Source organism: Ovis aries, chromosome 26, assembly GCF_016772045.2.
Source record: "Ovis aries strain OAR_USU_Benz2616 breed Rambouillet chromosome 26, ARS-UI_Ramb_v3.0, whole genome shotgun sequence".
Taxonomy (NCBI): domain Eukaryota; kingdom Metazoa; phylum Chordata; class Mammalia; order Artiodactyla; family Bovidae; genus Ovis; species Ovis aries.
In genome coordinates, this window is record NC_056079.1 from 11005406 (window position 1) to 11024790 (window position 19385).

At 37.2% G+C, this 19385-nt stretch overlaps 1 protein-coding gene across 1 annotated transcript in view; it reads left to right on the top strand.

The window, feature by feature from the left end:
* The window catches only part of TENM3 (teneurin transmembrane protein 3), a 2757765-nt gene that overhangs the window by 766578 nt on the left and 1971802 nt on the right, over positions 1 to 19385 (top strand). Inside the window, exon 5 of the mRNA XM_060406900.1 lies at positions 13727 to 13781. The gene's annotated coding sequence lies outside the window, so the exon portion shown is untranslated. The remainder of the gene's footprint in view (positions 1 to 13726; positions 13782 to 19385) is intronic.

Genomic DNA, 19385 nt, shown 5'->3' on the forward strand with positions numbered 1-19385 from the left:
TTTTAGAGTGATCCTAACTAGAGAGAGGAAAATAGAATATACTCATAATTTTCTCTTCTCTCTGTCGCCTCTGTCTCCCCTTCCATGAATCGATTAGAGATGATGTTGGAGAGATCCAGATTTCAATTACTTGGTAAAAATAGTCAAGAGCTAAGCTGAGGAATTTGGATTTGGCTTCACGAGAAACAGACGATGCTACAGATCCTAAGGAAGAAGCATGATACAGTCAAATACACCAGGAATCCTCTATTACTGCCTCACATTCATGAGACGATCTCGCAACACTTTTAACGTTATGATCCACTAACATGTCTCAATGGTGTTTTACATCAGAGTGTTTATATTTGAGTAGTGTTTCTCTATCCTGGTTATATTCCACTGGATGCAGGGACAGTGCCCTCCATGAACAGTTATATTGGCTTTGAAAAATGTCATTACCTTTTGAGATTACAATTTAGAATATCGAAAATAATATGTCAGTCCTATTGGTAGTGGTAGATAAGGAGCAGAACTCAAAACTCAGTCTTTTGTCTGGTCAGATCCGTCTCAGTGGGGAACTGCAGTGGAAACATCATCACATTTTGGTGTCCTGAGTGTGGAATAGAGTTATTGGATGCTGACATCCATAGTCTTTAATTCTGACACAAACTATCTTTATTTAATTTCATTTATAATTTTAAAGGCTCTGAGAGGAATCATGAGTGGCGTTGTCTCTTCCACAGGATAGTTTACATTTTCCTGAATTCTATACATCATTGACGTTTGTCAGTCAGTTCAGTTCAGTTCCTCAATTGTGTCCAACTCTTTGCGATCACATGGACTGAAACATGTCAGGTTCCCCTGTCCATCACCAACTCCCGGAGCTTGCTTAAACTCATGTCCATTGAGTTGGTGATGCCATCCAACCATCTCATCCTCTGTCATCCCCTTCTTCTACTGCCTTCAATTTTTCCTAGCATGTGGGTCCTTTCAAATGAGTCAGTTCTTCACATCAGGTGGCCAAAGTATTGGAGCTTCAGCACCAGCCCTTCCACTGAATATTCAGGACTGGTCTCCTTCAGGATTGACTAGTTGGATCTCCTTGCAGTCCAAGGGACTCTCAAGAGTCTTCTCCAACACCACAGTCCAAAAGCATCAATTCTTTGGCATTCAGCTTTATTTATAGTCCAACTCTCACATCCCTACATGACTACTGAAAAAACCATAGCTTTGACTAGATGGACCTTTGTCAGCAAAGTAATGTCTGCTTTCTAAATATTCTGTCTAGTTTTGCCATAGTTTTTCTTCCAAGGAGCAAGTGTCTTTTAATCTCATGGCTGCAGTCACCATCTGCAGTGATTTTGGAGCCCCCCCCCCCCGAATACAGTCTTTCACTATTTCCATTGTTTCCCCAACTGTTTGCCATGAAGTGATGGGACTGGATGCCATGATCCTTATTTTCTGAATGTTGAGTTTTAAGACAGATTTTTCATTCTCCTCTTTTACTTTCATCAAGAGGGTCTTTAGTTCCTCTAAGCCTTCTGCCATAAGGTGGTATCATCTGTATATCTGAAATTATAGGTATTTCTCCCTGCAGTCTTGATTCCAGCTTGTGCTTCATCCAGTCCAGCATTTCACATGATGTACTCTGCATATAAGTTAAATAAGCCAGGTGATAATATACAGCCTTGTTGTACTTCTTTCCCAACTGGTTCTCAATGGAACTAGTCCGTTGTTTCATGTCCATTTCTAACTGTTGCTTCTTGATATGCATACAGATTTCTCAGAAGGCAGATAAGGTGGTCTGGTATTCCCATCCCTTGAAGAATTTTCCACAGTTTGTTGTGATCCATGCAGTCTAAGGCTTTTGGCATATCAAAAAATCAGATGTTTGTCTGGAACCCTCTTGCTTTTTTGATGATCCAACAGATGTTGACAATTTGATCTCTGGTTCCTGTGCCTTTTCCAAATCCAGTTTGAACATCTTGAAGTTCACAGTTCACGTACTGTTGAAAGCTGGCTTAGAGAATTTTGAGCATCACTTTGCTAACATTTGCGATGAGTGTACTTGTGCAGTAGTTTGAACATGCTTTGTCATTTCCTTTCTTTGGGATTGGAATGAAAACTGACCTTTTCCAGTCCTGTGGCCACTACTGAGTTTTCCAAATTTGCTGGCATATTGAATGCAACACTTTAATAGCATCTTCTTTTAGGATTTGAAATAGCTCAACTTGAATTCCATCACCTTCACTAGCTTTGTTCATAGTGATGCTCCCTAAGTTGCACTTGTATTTGTTTTTTTAAATTTTAAATCAAACCTGTTTGGCTTGGGAGAATTATTCACTTGATTTTGATATGATCATGGTAACCTTTGGGTTATATCCCACATCAAACTGCATGTAGGTTTGTTTAGAAGCATTTTTATTTTAAAATATTTTAGTATCATATTTGTTACAGTTTTTCTTTTCAATTAGTCTATGTGCCACAAAAATTTGAAATTATTCTTCATTAATTTTTCTTTAAGCCATTTATAATAATTTACATCAAATCTCATTGATGACATTTAATAAAAACACCATTTCAATACTGGAAAAGATTTAGTGTATCCTGGTTCTAATTCCAGCTAGTTGCTAGTTGGTTAACTCTGGCAAGCTACTTAATACTTTGTCTTAGTTATTTAACCAGGACTCTGCCTGGGAAACAGTGGATACCCCTTGTTATTTTTATTATATTCTAAGAATTATTTATTTTTCTTTCCAGTAGGAAACTCTGTCTCTGAGAGTTTATCACAGAATCAGAAAAGTCTAAAACTGCCTGCCCTTCAAGAACTTACAATCTTGTAAAGCATTTAAGTCCAGCTTCCCTAATGTGAAAGTGATGTGTTTGAGCAGGAAGTATAATTGGTCTTAATTATGGTCTGAGAAAGGGTGCTAGTTCTTACTATGCACCATAGGGATACAGATGCTGTGCTTAGTCACTGAGTCATGTCCAGGATACAGGTGCTATACTTAGTTGCTCAGTCATGTCTGACTCTTTGCTACCCCTTGGACTGTAGCCCGCCAGGTTTCTCTGTCCATGGGGATTCTCCAGGCAAGGATACTGACTGAAGTGTCTTCCCATGCCTTCCTCCAGGGGATCTTCCCAACCCAGTGACTGAACCCAGGTCACTCACATTGCAGGCAGATTCTTTACCAGCTGAGCAAGCAGAGAAGCCCAAGAATCCTGGAGTGGGTAGCCTATCCCTTCTCCAGGGGATAGTCCCAACCCAGGAATCAAACTGGGGTCTCCTGCATTGCAAGCGGATTCTTTACCAGCTGAGCTACCAGAGAAGCCTAAGGGATATAGGGCAAGGGACTAATCTATGGAGCTCTCTGTTGATATGTCAATGCCACGTCTTAGGGTTTGATTTAATGGAACATTTTGTTCATTTAAAAGGTATATTGGTAAAATTGCTAATGGCATTCAGCAAATCCTAAATTTGTTACAGATTCTGTTTTAAGTATTTTACTTGTATTTTCTCATTTAATTCCCACAATACTATAAATGAGGAACAGTTCCACCTCTGTATCCTGATGATGAGGAAACTGAGGGTGACAAGGTGATATCGTCTAAGTTTATAAACAAGTAGCAGAATAAGAATCCAAACCCTGAGTCTTATTCCAGAATCCATGTAATTAGTGTCTGACCTTCCTACATGTTTCATAGTGATGATTGACATCAGATAGCATCAACCATTGATAGTTCATTTGATTTATTTCCAGATATTCCAAAATCATTTCATTAATATCCTACCATTAATAAGTATTGAGCTTTCTGGATATTTTTTTTATTAAAACACTAATATATCTTTGTCCATTTCCTTATAAACTAAAACAAAATTATTAGAAAATGGTATTTTACATTAATTTGTATTTTTATGTTTTACTTAAATGTGGTACTTACTATTTCAAGTTATCTTCTGCTATACAGGTATCATTGTGAATATTTTGATATCAATAGAATATGTGCTCAGTTGCCTTAGTCATGTCCAACTGTTTGCGACTTTACTGAATGTAGTCCACCAGGCTCCTCTGTCCATATTATATAAAACATTATTATTTTAAATACTTCATATTTTAAAAATTATATTTTATGTGGAAAATAATCTCATTATTTAAAAATCTATTATTAATTAATATGATGTACCCCATTCTTAGTACTTTTTTTAGTGTATGTGACCAAGGTCTACATCTATTTCATTAGAGAAAACAGTGGCTTCTTTAGTACTCTGAAATAGACATCCCCAAATTCTTGTTGCTTTCCATTGCAGTATAATTTTATTTTTAATTTGAATAGTCAATATGAGATATACATTCTTAAGCAATTTTTATATTGTCAAGTTTGTATAGTGTTTCCTTTTGTTATCCATAGATTATAGAAGGAAACATTTTAAAATTGCTAAAATTATATTAATCTAATAAAGTTATCCTATGATTTATAAAAGTTAAAATAATTTTAATGACACATTGTAATTAATTCTTTTTATTGCAATGAATCAGTAAAATTTTATACCATTTTCAGGATTTATTTCTAGAATTGTCAAAATGCTGAACTATATGGATGTAATTTTATGAATAAACAGAAGAAACAGATACTTATTTCTACTTTATGTGGGGAAAATATATAATTCTTAGAATAAAAGTTGAAGTGATGAGAAACATTACTTATCTTTAGATGCACTAGAATATAATAAACCTTTTATTTGATAGATTTTTTTCATACTTCAAAAGAAAATAATTTCTTTATCAAGCAAACCAAGAGTAGAAGTAGCATTGATTTAAAATAACTTCTTAGCCTATTTTTTAGAGTCTTTGTTCTTATTCTTGGCTGGACACTTGCCCATGTGACTTTACATGAAAATTTGATGATGGTTGAGCATCTCACCCGGATCTGTATCCAGCTCCTCAAGCACAAACATAGTCACTCTCAGCTGAACCCTCTTTTTACTTAAATTACAAGATGCTTGTTAAAAATATTTTATCATCCCTTTTGATATCATTTATAAATGGTATATAATATGAAATTCTGAATTTTCCTCAAATACTAATTACATTTTCCTTTGTTCATGTGTGAGCTTCCCTGGAGGCTCAGACAGTAAAGAATCTACCTGCAATGCAGGAGACCTGGGTTTGATCCTAGGTAAGAGAATGGCAGGAGGAGAAGGGGACGACAGATGATGAGGTGGTTGGATGGCATCACCAACTCAATGGGCATGAGTTTGGGTGAACTCCAGGTTGGTCATGGACAGGGAAGCCTGGCGTGCTGCGGTTCATGGGGTCACAAAGAGTCGGACACGACTGAGCAACTGAACTGAAGAGAATGGCAACCCACTCCAGTATTCTTTCCTGGAGAATTCCATGGCCAGAGGAGCCTGGTGGGCTTCAGTCTGTGGGGTCACAAACAGTTGGACAAAGCTGAGTGACTAACACTTTCACTCTTTGTTGTTGTTATATAATTGAAATATATTACCTAAGAATTAACATGGTATAAAACAGAAGAATCAAAAAATGTTAACAAGATAAAATGCACAACCATTTATCATCCCTGAAGAAATTCTTATAGGGGGAAAAAAATCTTTTCTGTTGTTATGTATATTGTACAGATTTGATGAGTGCACTTTCTCAGCTGTTACACGCCATTTCTGTCCATGCCTGCTTTCCATGCTGACTGGATTGGGATCATTCCCTGTTTATTTTCATGTCTTAAGCAACTTAGCATTGGGCAGGCATTCAATAAATGTCATAAGATTTAGGAAAGAAGGTAAGAAGAAAGAAAAAGTTTTTTTGGGAGGAGAGTGGTGAAGGAAAGAGAAAAGAAATGAGAGACAGTGATGTTAAATGAACAGTGAAATACTGCTTACACTCACTGAGATAGTCACTTTATATCAGTCATTTTAAGTAGGAGAAGGTCTGTTTGCTGAGATTTCAACACAGTCCAATATTGATGCTAAGATGAAAATTCAGTGTTTTGAATGAGAAGTAACAGAATAAATTACACACACACCTGTGTGTGTGCATATATATATATCCATGTGCGTGTGTGTTTGTGTTGTTGTTGTTGTTATTGGCTAAGTCGTTTACAACTCTTCACAACCTCACGGCCTATAGTGCACCAGGATCCTCTGTCCATGGGATTTCAAAAGGGAGCTACTATCAAATATAACTACAATCAGTACTAGATGTGTAGACAGGGCAACTTAGCAAAGTCCATTTGTTAAAATTCCTCTCCACGTCCCAATGTCTCCCAGCTAACATTTGTTTACTGACAATTTCCTTTTCTATCTTCAGATCAACTGCCTTTCTCTTCTTTGAAGTCCCAAACTATCACCCTTGACATCCTCCTTTATCTTTAGCTGAAGATGGTTTTAAGATGAACTTTTCAACCGCAGGAGCAAGTTATTGACCTTTCCTCAGTTTCTCTGTGCATGCGCAGCATTAAGTTTTTGTGTGATTTCCTCCTGTTAATCTCTGTCGTGTCAATTTAATTCTTAGGCCAGCCAGAATAATTTAGAAGTGTAGAAGGAAGTTTCTTCCTTCCCAAAGAATTGAAATAGAAGCCCAGAAAGGGATATCAAACCAACTTAATAGTGTATCAGAATATTAACAAAATGGATTAAGTGACAGTGTAACATAGCAAAAGTAGTCAGTTAAAAGGGGAAAGATGTTGAGAGGGGATGGGACCGAAAGAACACATGTGCTGTTATAGAATCAGGGCTGTTTGCCTTATAAGCAGCCCAAGGACCTCTGTGACACAGAGGTTTAGTGGTGAAGGAGCTTATTCACAAGGCAGCCAAGCCAGGAGTCAGAGCATAAGTCTCAGTCTCGCCTCCCCAAAAGCACAGGGGTTTGGGACATTGATGAGACAAGCAGGATGGTCTCAGGTGAGGGGAAAGTTGATGGGAGGCAGGGAAGGGAGTTGGTACTAGACACTCTGGCAGGCGCTTCTGGGTTACATTCTTCTGCACATTGATATTGAAAGTGCTTTGCGTCATGCAGAAGTAGAGTCAACAGGCCAATGGGGTACATGAGCTTAGGCTCAGCTTTGGGGTCCACAGTCAAAGCTGCCCTTAGCCGGCTTGCCCTTGGGGTGGGAGCTCACTCCAGGATTCTGTAAACCAACCGGACTGTGTGGAGCTGAAAAAGTATGCAATTAAAGAGAGGAAAAAAGAAAGGAAAAAGAAAATACACTAAAACCCAAAATGCGCTTAGTCAATGGAGGCAATTTACAAGCAAAGAAGGTTGAACAAGCTGCTCCTGTTTCTGTTTTTCTGTAAGACAAGCCCAAGGATTTCTACCAGTTATGCTTTTCTGCTAAGTCTGCAGGGCATGGTTTCGGAGCCAGGGCTTCTCTACCTTTCTCCACTGCCAGCTTGGTCTGCCATCTGGTGGGGCTTTATTTGCAGCCTGCTCTTTCAAAGTGCCACTCAAACATGCCTGTGCAAAACACGCTGGTGGTGTGGGGAAGGGGTGGGTTCACCTCTCCTGGGGTGCTAAGACCCCATGCCTTCCTCAAAGCCTAAGGTCAATGCTCCTTGCAGATTTATTCTTTTCTTTGCCCCATAAGCCTGTTAAGTTAACTTGTAGACAAATAAGACGGGCCCTCTCCCCTGCTTTTTAAGCTTTCTCTAAACTGGGATGTATTAACCATGATGCTACAGTCCTTTGGGACCAGGTCAGCCTGTGTAAGTGGAAGCAGAGAGGAGGGCTGATCTGTGCAGTGTGGCATGTTTAGCTGCATCTCTGACCTCTACCCAGCTGATCACAGTGGCACCCTCTCCCCTCCACCGCCATCGTGATGCTAAAAATGTGACCAGACGTCATCCAGTATCCCCTGTGGGGAAAAATTGCCTGTGATTGGCAATTTTGAGAATCCCTGCCTTAGGTGAAGTTGGTGCCTATTTCCTCTCTTTATCCAGTAATATACTTTGACTTATTTTTCAGTGAACTTACTGGGCTGCTCCCCCTGATTCATCCTCAGTCTCTCCCTAGTACCCCTTACACACATATAAGAAGAGAATGCAGGGGTAGTTTGTGTGCCAAGTCCAATCAGTCGTGTCTGACTCTGCGATCTTAAGGACTGTAGCCCACCAGGCTCCTCTGCCCATTGGGTTCTCCAGGCAAGAATACTGGAATGAGTTGCCATTTCCTTCTCCAGAGGATCTTCCCCACCCAGGGATCGAACCCACATCTCTTAGGTCTCCTGCACTGGCAGGCAGCTTCTTTACCACTAGTTCCACCTGGGAAGCCCAAGAGTACTTTAAGTCTTCACAATGGGACCAACCAGGAGAAGGCGATGGCACCCCACTGCAGTATTCTTGCCAGGAAAATCCCATGGACAGAGGAGCCTGGTAGGCTGCAGTCCATGGGGTCGCTAAGAGTCAGACATGACTGAGCGACTTCACTTTGACTTTTCACTTTCATGCATTGGAGAAGGAAATGGCAACCTGCTCCAGTGTTCTTGCCTGGAGAATCCCAGGGACGGGGGAGCCTGGTGGGCTGCTGTCTATGGGGTCGCACAGTGTTGGATACGACTGGAGCAACTTAGCAGCAGCAGCAGCAGCATGGGTCCAACCCAGGAGGACTGGCCCAATGACTTTGTCCTCATTAGCATGAAAATATTGTACATGATTTTTAAGCTAATAATGCTGGACATCATGGGCTTCCCTGGTGACTCAGATGGTAAACAAACTGCCTGCGATGCTGGAAACCTGTGTTCAGTCTCTGGGATGGGAAGATCTCCTGGAGAATGGAATGGCTTCCCACTCCAGTATTCTTGCCTGGAGAATTCCATGGAGAGAGGAGCCTGGCGGGCTACAGTCCATGAGGTCGCAAAGAGTTGGATACAACTGAGCAACTAACACTTTAACTTTCATTGCACACCATAAAAAAAAAAAAAAAAAAGACAAACAACAATCCAATAGTGAAAAACCAAACACATGGTCAAAACGTAATTATGTGATATTAAAAACATAGCTGAAAATAATGGAAGGTTTATTCAATATTTTACTGAAATCATATGGGAAATTTTTGGTTAAAAAAATTGACTTATTTTTCCTTTACTGTATTAAACACATGGCTATTTTGAGCAAACCTTACCTCTGAAAATGACTATACAAAGAAAATTGTCAGAATGTGAATTTTTTTTTTCCCCACAATGGGATATTGTAAAGAATGAACATTAAGGATTACGGTCCTAAACCATTCCACAACCCCAGTGGCGCAGAATGGGACTGTGGGATGTATCCACTTTCCTGTAGTCTATTTTAAGCACCCAAGTTTGATGATGAAGAAGCTAATGCAGGTTCCAGTAGTGCCTAACTTACCCTCAGGGAGTGGCTCTTGCTGGGAGAACCTGGCTTATTATGGATTATTTTGTAGCATCAGTCATGCTATGAGATGACAGGACTTTATAAGACAAATATTATGGATCAACCTTCAGAGGCCAGAACCACATGTAGGCAAAGATTCTCATTGGCAGAACAAAACTGAAAGCCCTTAATGAATTCTGTTACCGTGGCAGCATATTGTCAAATCATGCTCTAATAGCAAAAGAGCTGGAAAGCCATACCAAGAAATCAGCATGTCTTTTGGCAAGCTAGAGATCAGAGTTTGGTGTTGAGCTTCCAAACATTCTAAAGGAGAGAATTAACATCAGAGGAGGCCAAAAATCTCTGTGCAAACTCTCCAGGAGTTCGGGTATGAATCCTAGAGCAGCAACGTGAACCCAACTTGGGTTGTTTTTTCTTCTTCTTCTTTTCTTCCCCAGAAGTAATTAGACGTTAGTTGGCTTATTAATGAAGAGAACCCTCAGAGGGTACCAGGGACCACAGTCACATTTTAGGGAACACAGCTGTTTCTGAGTCAGTTCTTGTACTATCAACCTCTGTAATTTAAGATGTGGCAGAATTTTAAGGCAATTAGCATAATATAAAGGTGATGAGATATTTTTGATTGCTTGGGAATGAGCCAGTATTTTATATTTTGTCTTGGGAAGATAAGTACGTTATAATCTGTCTGATTTAATCATGCTGCTCATGTTGTTAATCACCTGACATATTGGAAATTCAGAGATTTAAAAGATAAGTGAAACATTTGGGAGAATGAAGATATACAAGTTGTCTACCAAGTTCCATTTATTTATAGTATTTCTTTGAAGTACCTTTATTTTAGGCCTGTGTGTGCCAACCAGTTTTCCAAGACTTTCCCATGTATGTTGCAAACTTACCTGAAGCAGTGTCTGTTTCTCTCTTTCCTTTATTTTTACTCAAATCTGCTTATCTTCCATTTCCTTTTTATTTCCCAGAAAACTTACAGCTTCCCATGTCTCTCCACCCATTGTTTTTGAAATAAAAGGAAAACACATTGAAATGGAGAAATGATTTCAGACTTTGCTCCTTGAAAATCTAGAGTTTTCAGAGGTGATGTCTGAGCAGCAGTTGGGGAGGGAAAACAGAGAGCAGACAGGGCTCAAGGGCTCTCGTTCCAACTTCAGGTTACACACTGAATCTTATGTACAAGAAAGATTTGCAAAGCACAAACATCTCAACCTTGATAGAACCTACAATGCTGTCAGCTAAAGTAGACCTAGGGTTGAGCATTTGATGAAGGGAAAGTAATCATACTGAATAATAAGAAGCATGTAGGGGTTTCATCTCATTATTACTCTTTCTTTAACCATCTTAAATGAAATCAGTATCTAAAAATCAGGAACTACTTATTTCCTTCCATTTAATACTAGCCTTTACTCTCCAAATAACTGGCAAGATTTAATAGCTTCTGACATTTCAACAGGAGCAAAGCATGTTGTGGTTCAGATAGATTTCTATTCAGTTCAGTTCAGTTCAGTTCAGTTGCTCAGTCGTGTCCAACTCTTTGCAACCACATGAACTGCAGCACGCCAGGCCTCCCTGTCCATCACCAACTCCTGGAGTTTACCCAAACTCATGTCCATTGAGTTGGCAATGCCATCCAACAGTCTCATCCTCTGTCATCCCCTTCTCCTCCCACCCTCAATCTTTCCCAGCATCAGGGTCTTTTCCAATGAGTCAGTTCTTCACATCAGGTGGCCAAAGTACTGGAATTTCAGCTTCAGCACCTTCCAATGAATATTCAGGACTGATCTCCTTTAGGATGGACTGGTTGGATCTCCTTGCTGTCCAAGGGATTCTCAAGAGTCTTCTCCAACACCACAGTTCAAAAGCATCAATTCTTCTGTGCTCAGCTTTCTTTATAGTCCAAATCTCACATTCACACATGACTACTGGAAAAACTATAGCTTTGATTAGACAGACCTTTGTTGGCAAAGTAATGTCTGCTTTTTAGTATGCTGTCTAGGTTGGTCATAACATTTTTTTCAAGGATCAAGTGTCTTAATTTCATGCCTGCAGGCAAAATCTGCAGTGATTTTGGAGCCCCCCAAAAAATTAGCCTGTCACTGTTTCCAGCATTTTTGCATCTATTTGCCATGAAATGATGGGACCAGTTGCCATGAAATTAGTTTTCTGAATGTTGCGCTTTAAGCCACCTTTTTCGCTCTCCTCTTTCACTTTCATCAACAGGCTCTTTAGTTCTTCTTCACTTTCTGCCATAAGGGTGGTGTCATCTGAATATCTGAGGTTATTAATATTTCTCCCGGCAATCTTGATTCCAGCTTGTGCTTCATGCAGTCCAGCATTTCACATAATGTATTCTGCATATAAGTTAAATAAGCAGGATGACAGTATACAGCCTTGACATACTCCTTTCCCGATTTGGAATCAGTCTGTTGTTCCATGTCCAGTTCTGTTGCTCCTTGACCTCGATACAGATTGAGTAGGCTAATTTAAAAAATAGTATGAAAGGGTAAGGATGTAAATATATAGTGAAACAAGGAAGCTAAACATTATTTTAAATGATATCTCTGTTGTCCCAAAGAAAGATTGCATATCTTAATAATTGCTGTGTCTATAAAGATTTCATATAAATAAATGTTATTTTTAATCATAAATATATTTTAACTAGCTATGGCTGTATCATTACCTAAAAATTATTCTTTATTTGTATGCATTATATTATAATTTAGAAATTTAATTTTGAAATGAAAGAGCAAATTTATACCAATATATCTTAGAGATTTGTCCCACATTATTATAAATAGGGTTTTGAATTTATGGGCATGATGTCAAGATGCTCACACTTCCTAGCATAAACATTATAAAGCAAGGAGTTCCTGCATTATTATTTGTATTCAACTTCTGCAAGTTTAACCTCAAGTTAACTGCTGTTGTGTCACTTTTTTTGAATAAGGGATTTGATAGTAAATAATTTATTATTTATATTGTTATTTTCTTGAGGAAATAACTATTTCCCTGAACTATTGTTTAATTTGCCTATATAAATGAAGCCTATTTCTTTTTTACTATAGAATTTTTAATACATTTTGAAAAAAAAAACTTTTTTCTGAATTCAGGTGGTATGATTTCCTTTGTTTAAATTTCAGCATAGTAGAGAAATATGTAAATAATGTTTTAGGTCAATACTGTGTCAGCAGATTTTGATTAATTGGGGGAAAAAGCTTATCAAACAAAATAACACTTCCAATTTTGTATTAAATGTTACCTCTTTACTGTATAAAGCAAAATGCATTTTGGCAAGATAGAGGTTTTAGAACTAACATTGAGCATTCTATGGGGAAAAGATGTTAAAAGTTGACCTGTGTTCTTAGCAGTAACTGGAAAAGGAAAATATATTAAAATGGATAAACAGTTAAAGTGGAAATACATCATTACAATGGAATGATATGTAAGTCTAGACCAAGTTTCAATAGAATATATTTTTAAGTAGTTTTACAGAAATAAACATGCTCTTTTAAGATTAAACATTTATTTTTTTAATGTATTTTCAGATTATTTTATTTGTGATTATGTATGTCTAATTCAAACCATGCTATGGTTCTTTCTGTTTGGTAACATCCAACCATGAAAAGAAAAATTAATATTTAAGAACTAACTCAAAGAAAAAGCTTCTCCGGTAATCTTTGCCCCAGTGAGCTGAGTAATTTTTGTAAATTTTGCTTTTGGCTTGAGTGATTTAGATAATTAGTCAAGTTCTTTCCTTCAGTTGAATATTCAGATACTACTCAACATCAAGCATATTACAAATGATTTATTTTTTCTTCATAAATTCATCAAATATTGAGTGAAACAGTGAACTTGTCCTGTGCATTCTCCTTTATATATAAGTCTAATTGTTCCCAAGTAGTCTCTCTAACCTGAAGAGATCTTTCCTATTGTTATTTTCAACTTTGCTTGACAAATTAAGAAAGATGTGTTCAAAGAGAATTCTGGCTAAGAAGGAATGCATAAGCCTGTCATGAGTATGTAACTCAAATTCACTCAATATAAACCAATGATCAAATTACCTATAAACATTGAGGATGGGTGAGGGACGTTAATACCTTCTTTACTCCAACTAGGGACATTTTTGTTTTCTCTAATTGGAATTTTCTTTCAAAAGATTAATGTGATGCCAAGTCATTTTTAATTTAAGATGTGTATTGAGAAATAATTTTCACTTGGCTTTTGTAGTTTTAATTCATGAATAAAAACAAAATCAAGTGGTAATAGTTATAATAATTTTTATTTATGAACAAAAACAGTCTTATTAGCTATTATAATTTAAACTGTATTATATTTTAAATTAACATATTCTTGTTTTTGTAACTTTAACAGGCAATAACTTCAGGCTCTTGCGGTGGATAAAGATTCTTGCTGCAAGGAAATAACAGTAAGTGCTTATGTAAATGCAATAATTTTTTTAAAAGCTATGATATCTTAATATTTGCTGAAATGCATGAAAAATGTTAATATGATTATTTAACTTTATTATTTTTATAATTTTGATAAACTGTGTTCACTCTAATGATACTTCATGTAGAATTTTAATAGATTAATGCCAAGTCATTTTAATAATGAGGAAACATGACTCATAGCCAAGTCTTTCCATTTTGTCCAGTGTGTTTATGACAGTATCACTATGAAAATTTTACTTGTGCGTATATGACATGGATTATCTCTTTGATTAACTGATTTACCGAGATTATTTCTATGAACAATTTTTTGACGATCGGTTTTTAAATTTTGGATTGTGGGGCATTAGTTTTGCATTCCTAAGTTCTCTCCAAGAAACTCAAATTTGTCTTTTGTAATGATATGTTTTAAATTGTTTCCATGCTAACCTGAGTCACTAACACTTGTATTCATCTCATAAAAAGCAAGAGAGGGACCTCCTTCTCCCCACTGGCATCAAATAGTAACATCTTGGCTCTCCTGCAATGTCATTTTCATACTGGTTTAAATCTGTGTGTTTATTTCAAACATGGACATATGTAACTTTTGTTTTACCTGCCAGCCTGGGTTATCTTGTGCCCTCCTTTACATGAATGTAATTACTTGAGAAATAGCTCTATTCCAAATTGAATAGGGAAATATCAGCTTGCTGCAGGCTCTGTGCACATCCAGGAATTAAAGTAATTTAAGATATGAGGTTTTAAATGGAAACTGTATTTGTAAGAAGAAGACATAATTCATAATTCATTGCCAGAGGTATCCATTCAATGAAACTTTTAGAGGGACATAAATACACTCCAAATTCTGAATTCTTGATTTTCTGAGTAGTTTGGATCCTGGTATCCTCTCCAGTCGGATAGTTTTCTAGTGTGTTGTGAAACCTCGGATTTATCCTGGTTTTCATTTCCTTCCATTTCTTACTGATACTATTTCCTGGGGTCTCTTCTTGACTCTTCTTGACACTGGCTGTTTGCTGGTAATTCTGTCCATTGATCTTCAATTTGACTTGTTATCCTCAGGCAATTGTGTCTTCCTTGAGTATGATGTGTCAAATGTTTGTTTGTTTGTTTTTTAACTTTTTATTTTGTATTGGGATATAGCTGATTAACAATGTTCTGATAGTTTCAGGTGACCAGCAGAGGGACTCAGCCCTACATATACATGTATCCATTCATCCCTAGTGTTGTTTCAATGATACTTATCAGATGCGTGCAAGTCTCTTTCAGAGATCTGCTATATTATATAAGAAATTATTTTCTATCTGGGGGATTCAAATTCACTTGTTTACTAATATAGTTTTAGATAAAGGCTTTGGCAAATAAACTATATTGATCTTTAGAAAGTGTTTGCTGCTACCAGCTCTGCAATAGATTAAATGATTGGTAAAATAACTCAAAGTGTCAATATTTCTCTGTCTTACTGTGGATGAGGGAGAGATGAAAGGAAAAGAAAATGGCTTCTTAAATTAGAAGTGTGAGAATGTTCATTTCCTTATAACCAAAAAATCATCAGTAGTAGAACTGCATATTTTCAAATAATGTTAGAAACCACTTAAAGACTGTTGTCCTTAGTCATTTCTAGTACTTTTTCATCTTTGAGTTATGCTTATATACTTTTTAGGAACAATCAAGTATACATATGTATAAATAAATATATTTATATGTAAATATGCATATATACACAGTCAACAAAATCATATTTTATTACAGTTCCTAAATAGGAAACTTTGGATATGCATACAGAGTTTTATTTATCTTTAGCTCATTATAATTTTTATTTTATCTATAAATCATCAGTATCAGTCTGTTCTTATCTGTCATTTTTTTTAATACATAACAGCTTTTGTGTAGATAGGTGTGTGGGCTCAGACACTGGGGAGAGTGGGAGGAAACATTAAGTTTCTATCTTCTAGTTGTCTATAGGATGTTGGAAAAAACAGAAACATTTGACAATCATTTCAGTTCATTATGGTGGGATTTGTGATCAAATTGGAATATACTGATTGGGAAGTAGAGAGGTGAATACTGTCCACTGGGGGGAGGAGGGTTGCACAGTGTTAGAATTGTGAATTTAGTTTTATCGGGGGCAAAAGGAGGACTATAGCCTGGGAAACAGCATTTCATTTAGCTCTCAGAAACTGCTCCAAAGAGATCGGGAAGAATGATTTTGGTGAAGGGGGAGTACATGCAATCAAGCCCCCCCCTTTTTTTTTGCAAAACTTTTCTGCTAGTCTCATAAAGGTTTTCTGCCAGTCATGAGGAGCAGATGTCACCGTGAAGGATTTTTGTGCTTTTCTAGATATGAGGAGATGCAAGAACTAGGTTCCTAAGATCATCTCCTTAAAATGTCTATCTCAAGACCGCTTCTGCCAATTTTTTCCTAGAAAACAGAATGCCTCATTTCTGATTTCCACTTCTTTCAGAGGGTGTTGAACAGGAGCAGCTGCAGTGGCTCATAATTTGATCCTTTTAGAGGTAGCTGGCAAGCACCGATATGTAGGTGCCAACACTCAGGTCATCCTGGAGGGCTGAGCCAGTGTCTTCTGAAGAAGGTATTTCTTGAACCACAGTGGATATGTGTGTGTGCTCCAAGGAGAGGGCATGGGATAGGGGGCAAGGGGCAAGGATTAGAAGGAAGAGGCCGTAGGAACCATTTCAGACTCTATAAAAAGGGCAGGGATATCTATGCAATATGCAGCAGGATGAAGGAGTCATGAGGAACATTTTTACAGAATGGAAGCTGCAGCGCGGCAGGAAATGGGAGAACTTGAGCATAAAATCACATCTGTGACTGTGCTGAGGAGTTTGCATTTTCTCTCATTTTTAGCCAAAAAAACAAAAGGGAGCCCTGGTGAACTTTATAACAGTGAGGAACTTCAGAGTTATATTTTGGAAATACCAGCAGAGCAGCGATTTTGAAGAAGGGTTAACGGGAGATGGAGAAGAAGCTGTCAAGGCAGAGATAGGAAAACCAGTTAGGAAGCCCTACTAGGAGCTCCAAGAAATAAATGATGACAAACTCACCTAAGGAAGTGGTTTTGTGGGTAGAGCATAGCCTTGAAAACATGAAGCTCTGGGCAGTGGAGACCAGGTTATTTACTTGAGGGTATCTGGCCTGGGTGAAGAAGGAGACCTACATGATGGCTATTGATTGGAGTGGGCTGAGAGAGAAGAGAAGCTAATTTTAAAATAAATAGTTGTGAGAACAGAAAGGTTTAGTTCCGTTTAGGTGCTAGACTCTCTCTCCCTCATTCCCTAGGAGGTACCAGAGGCCTTTATGGAGCCTAGTTCAGAACACAAATAGAACCAGCTGGTTATAATGGTTATGACCACTTGCTCTATCTTCCATATACTGTCCAGTATCAGTTGCATGTGCCTATTAAATTAATTCAGATTATAGATTTATTTCTTTAGTCACATTTATCATATTTCAGCTGTTCAATCGCAAAATATGGTGAACAGTTACCTCTTGGACAATATGTATGTTGCCAAAATCATATTGAACAATGCAGTTCTAGATTTTAAGAGCATTCGTAAAGAATATGGATTTTCAGTCACAAAAGTAAATGCATAGCTAAATATATTTAATGTTTACCTTTTAGAAGTAGAGAGACGTAATTATATTCTTATTCCATAACCAGTTATGTTGGTGAATAACATGTGCATTTTAATAGAATGAGAAAATTTTACATCTTCTGATTTATAATTTGAGGATTTGTTTCTTCTTGTCAGTGAAGGGCATAATCAAAAGGTGTCTGAGTTTTACAGAACTGACAAAAAAGCCCCTAGTAATAAATGAAAGGGATGCTGTAGAACAAGACAGTTTTCTCAACATCTTCTTTTTGCTTTTTCAGAATTTCAATTTCCATCTTTAAATTCATTAATACAATTAATTTGTATTAGTTCTCATTGAAAGATGGTGACATTTGAAATAATAGAATGTTATTAGAGAGCAATTTCCAGGGCTCAATATGTGAAATGTATTTTATTGCTCTTGACTCCTTAAAATGTATGAGACAGAAAAATCTAAAATATCAGCTGTTAATAACAGTGTTGCCAAATGAGGCAATATCTTATTTCTGAAGGAGATACACTTTGATCTTACAGGGAAACAAGTCTGTACTTCACTCTCTTAACTGAAGAAAAGTTTATCCGTGATTTTGTCTAATACAACTTTAACATTTTGAAATGAATTTTAATTCCACTCTTTCAAAAAAAGAGCTTTATGGTTTGGTCTCCTTGACTACACATTTTTCTTCTTCCTGTGCAGCTTAATCCAAGTATTGTTTTTATCATATCACTTTAAAAAATAATGTTTTTAATTTTTTAAAATATTTATTTATTTGCTCACAGTCCTTGAGGGAGTACATTGATCCTGAAGAATACAGCTTTGTCCTTGGCATTCAGAGCTCTTCCAACCTGTGTAAGTCTGCTAGAGCGCACACCCAGTCCCTTAAATTAAGTCACTGTTGCTGCCCTCTCAGCTGTCCTCCACTGGGCCAGGGAATTTTTCCTCCACCTGCCTACCTCATCCTTCTGTTTTTTCTGTCTTAGAACCCTTCACCTTCCTGGCACCTTTACCCAGATAGCTTTCGTCTCCAGTGGCTTAAATTTCACCCAATGTTCCTCACTTTTCACAAAGTTTATTAGTTTGCTCTATCTACATGGTCCCTTCGGACAACTCTTGAGATGAAATGAAATTATTAATAAAGACTTAAGTCTCTTAGTCTTCTCCTCTTGGCTTGCCTGAGGGCAACTGTCTTGTAAGAGACTCTCTTAGTATTTATTGACCAAGAATTCAAGAAACAGGTACCTTAAACTGAATCCTTGCTTGATCAGCTCGCTGATCCACCCCAACTTTAGATACACTATGGATAGAATTAGCAAAATATTGCTGTTCTTTTTCTGTTCAAGAATGCTGAGATAATGAATTTTCTTCTTTGAATCTCTAAAGTGTGCTAAGTTTCATAAAATTTGATACTCTGTATGTTTAAAGATCAGTCAATTCCTTAAATAATATTAACATGTTCGTGCAGTTACCTTTGAAAATAATATGGGTTTTGGTTTGCCAGCCTATAAATATTAAATTATCTGAAGTAACTAATAAGGTTTTGAGAATCTCAGTTACTTTATAAAAAAGCATTTCATTCAGTGAAAATGAGAAACAAGGTGTTTTATCTGCAGTTACTTTTAAACTGGTTTTTCAATTAAAGTTGACTGAAGAGACTTCACAGCTCACATCCGTATCTTGGGAAGGTCAGCTTTTGCGTTTAGAAAGAACTTGAGTAATGTGATACTTACTTAGAGACCTTTATAAACAAAAATATATCCTTTAGCTACATGTTTTGTAGAAGAAATACAGGTGCCTGCAATTCCTAATGACTACTTCAGTGTTTTCTGAAAGTATACCTCGCTGGTGAAATCAACTATCCAGCTATCTCATACAAATAACTTGTTTTATGTGATTTTATTTCCCATGGTCACTTCATATATTAAGTGATCTTCATGGACCGGAGCCAAGGATAGCCAGGGTGTGACGAAGG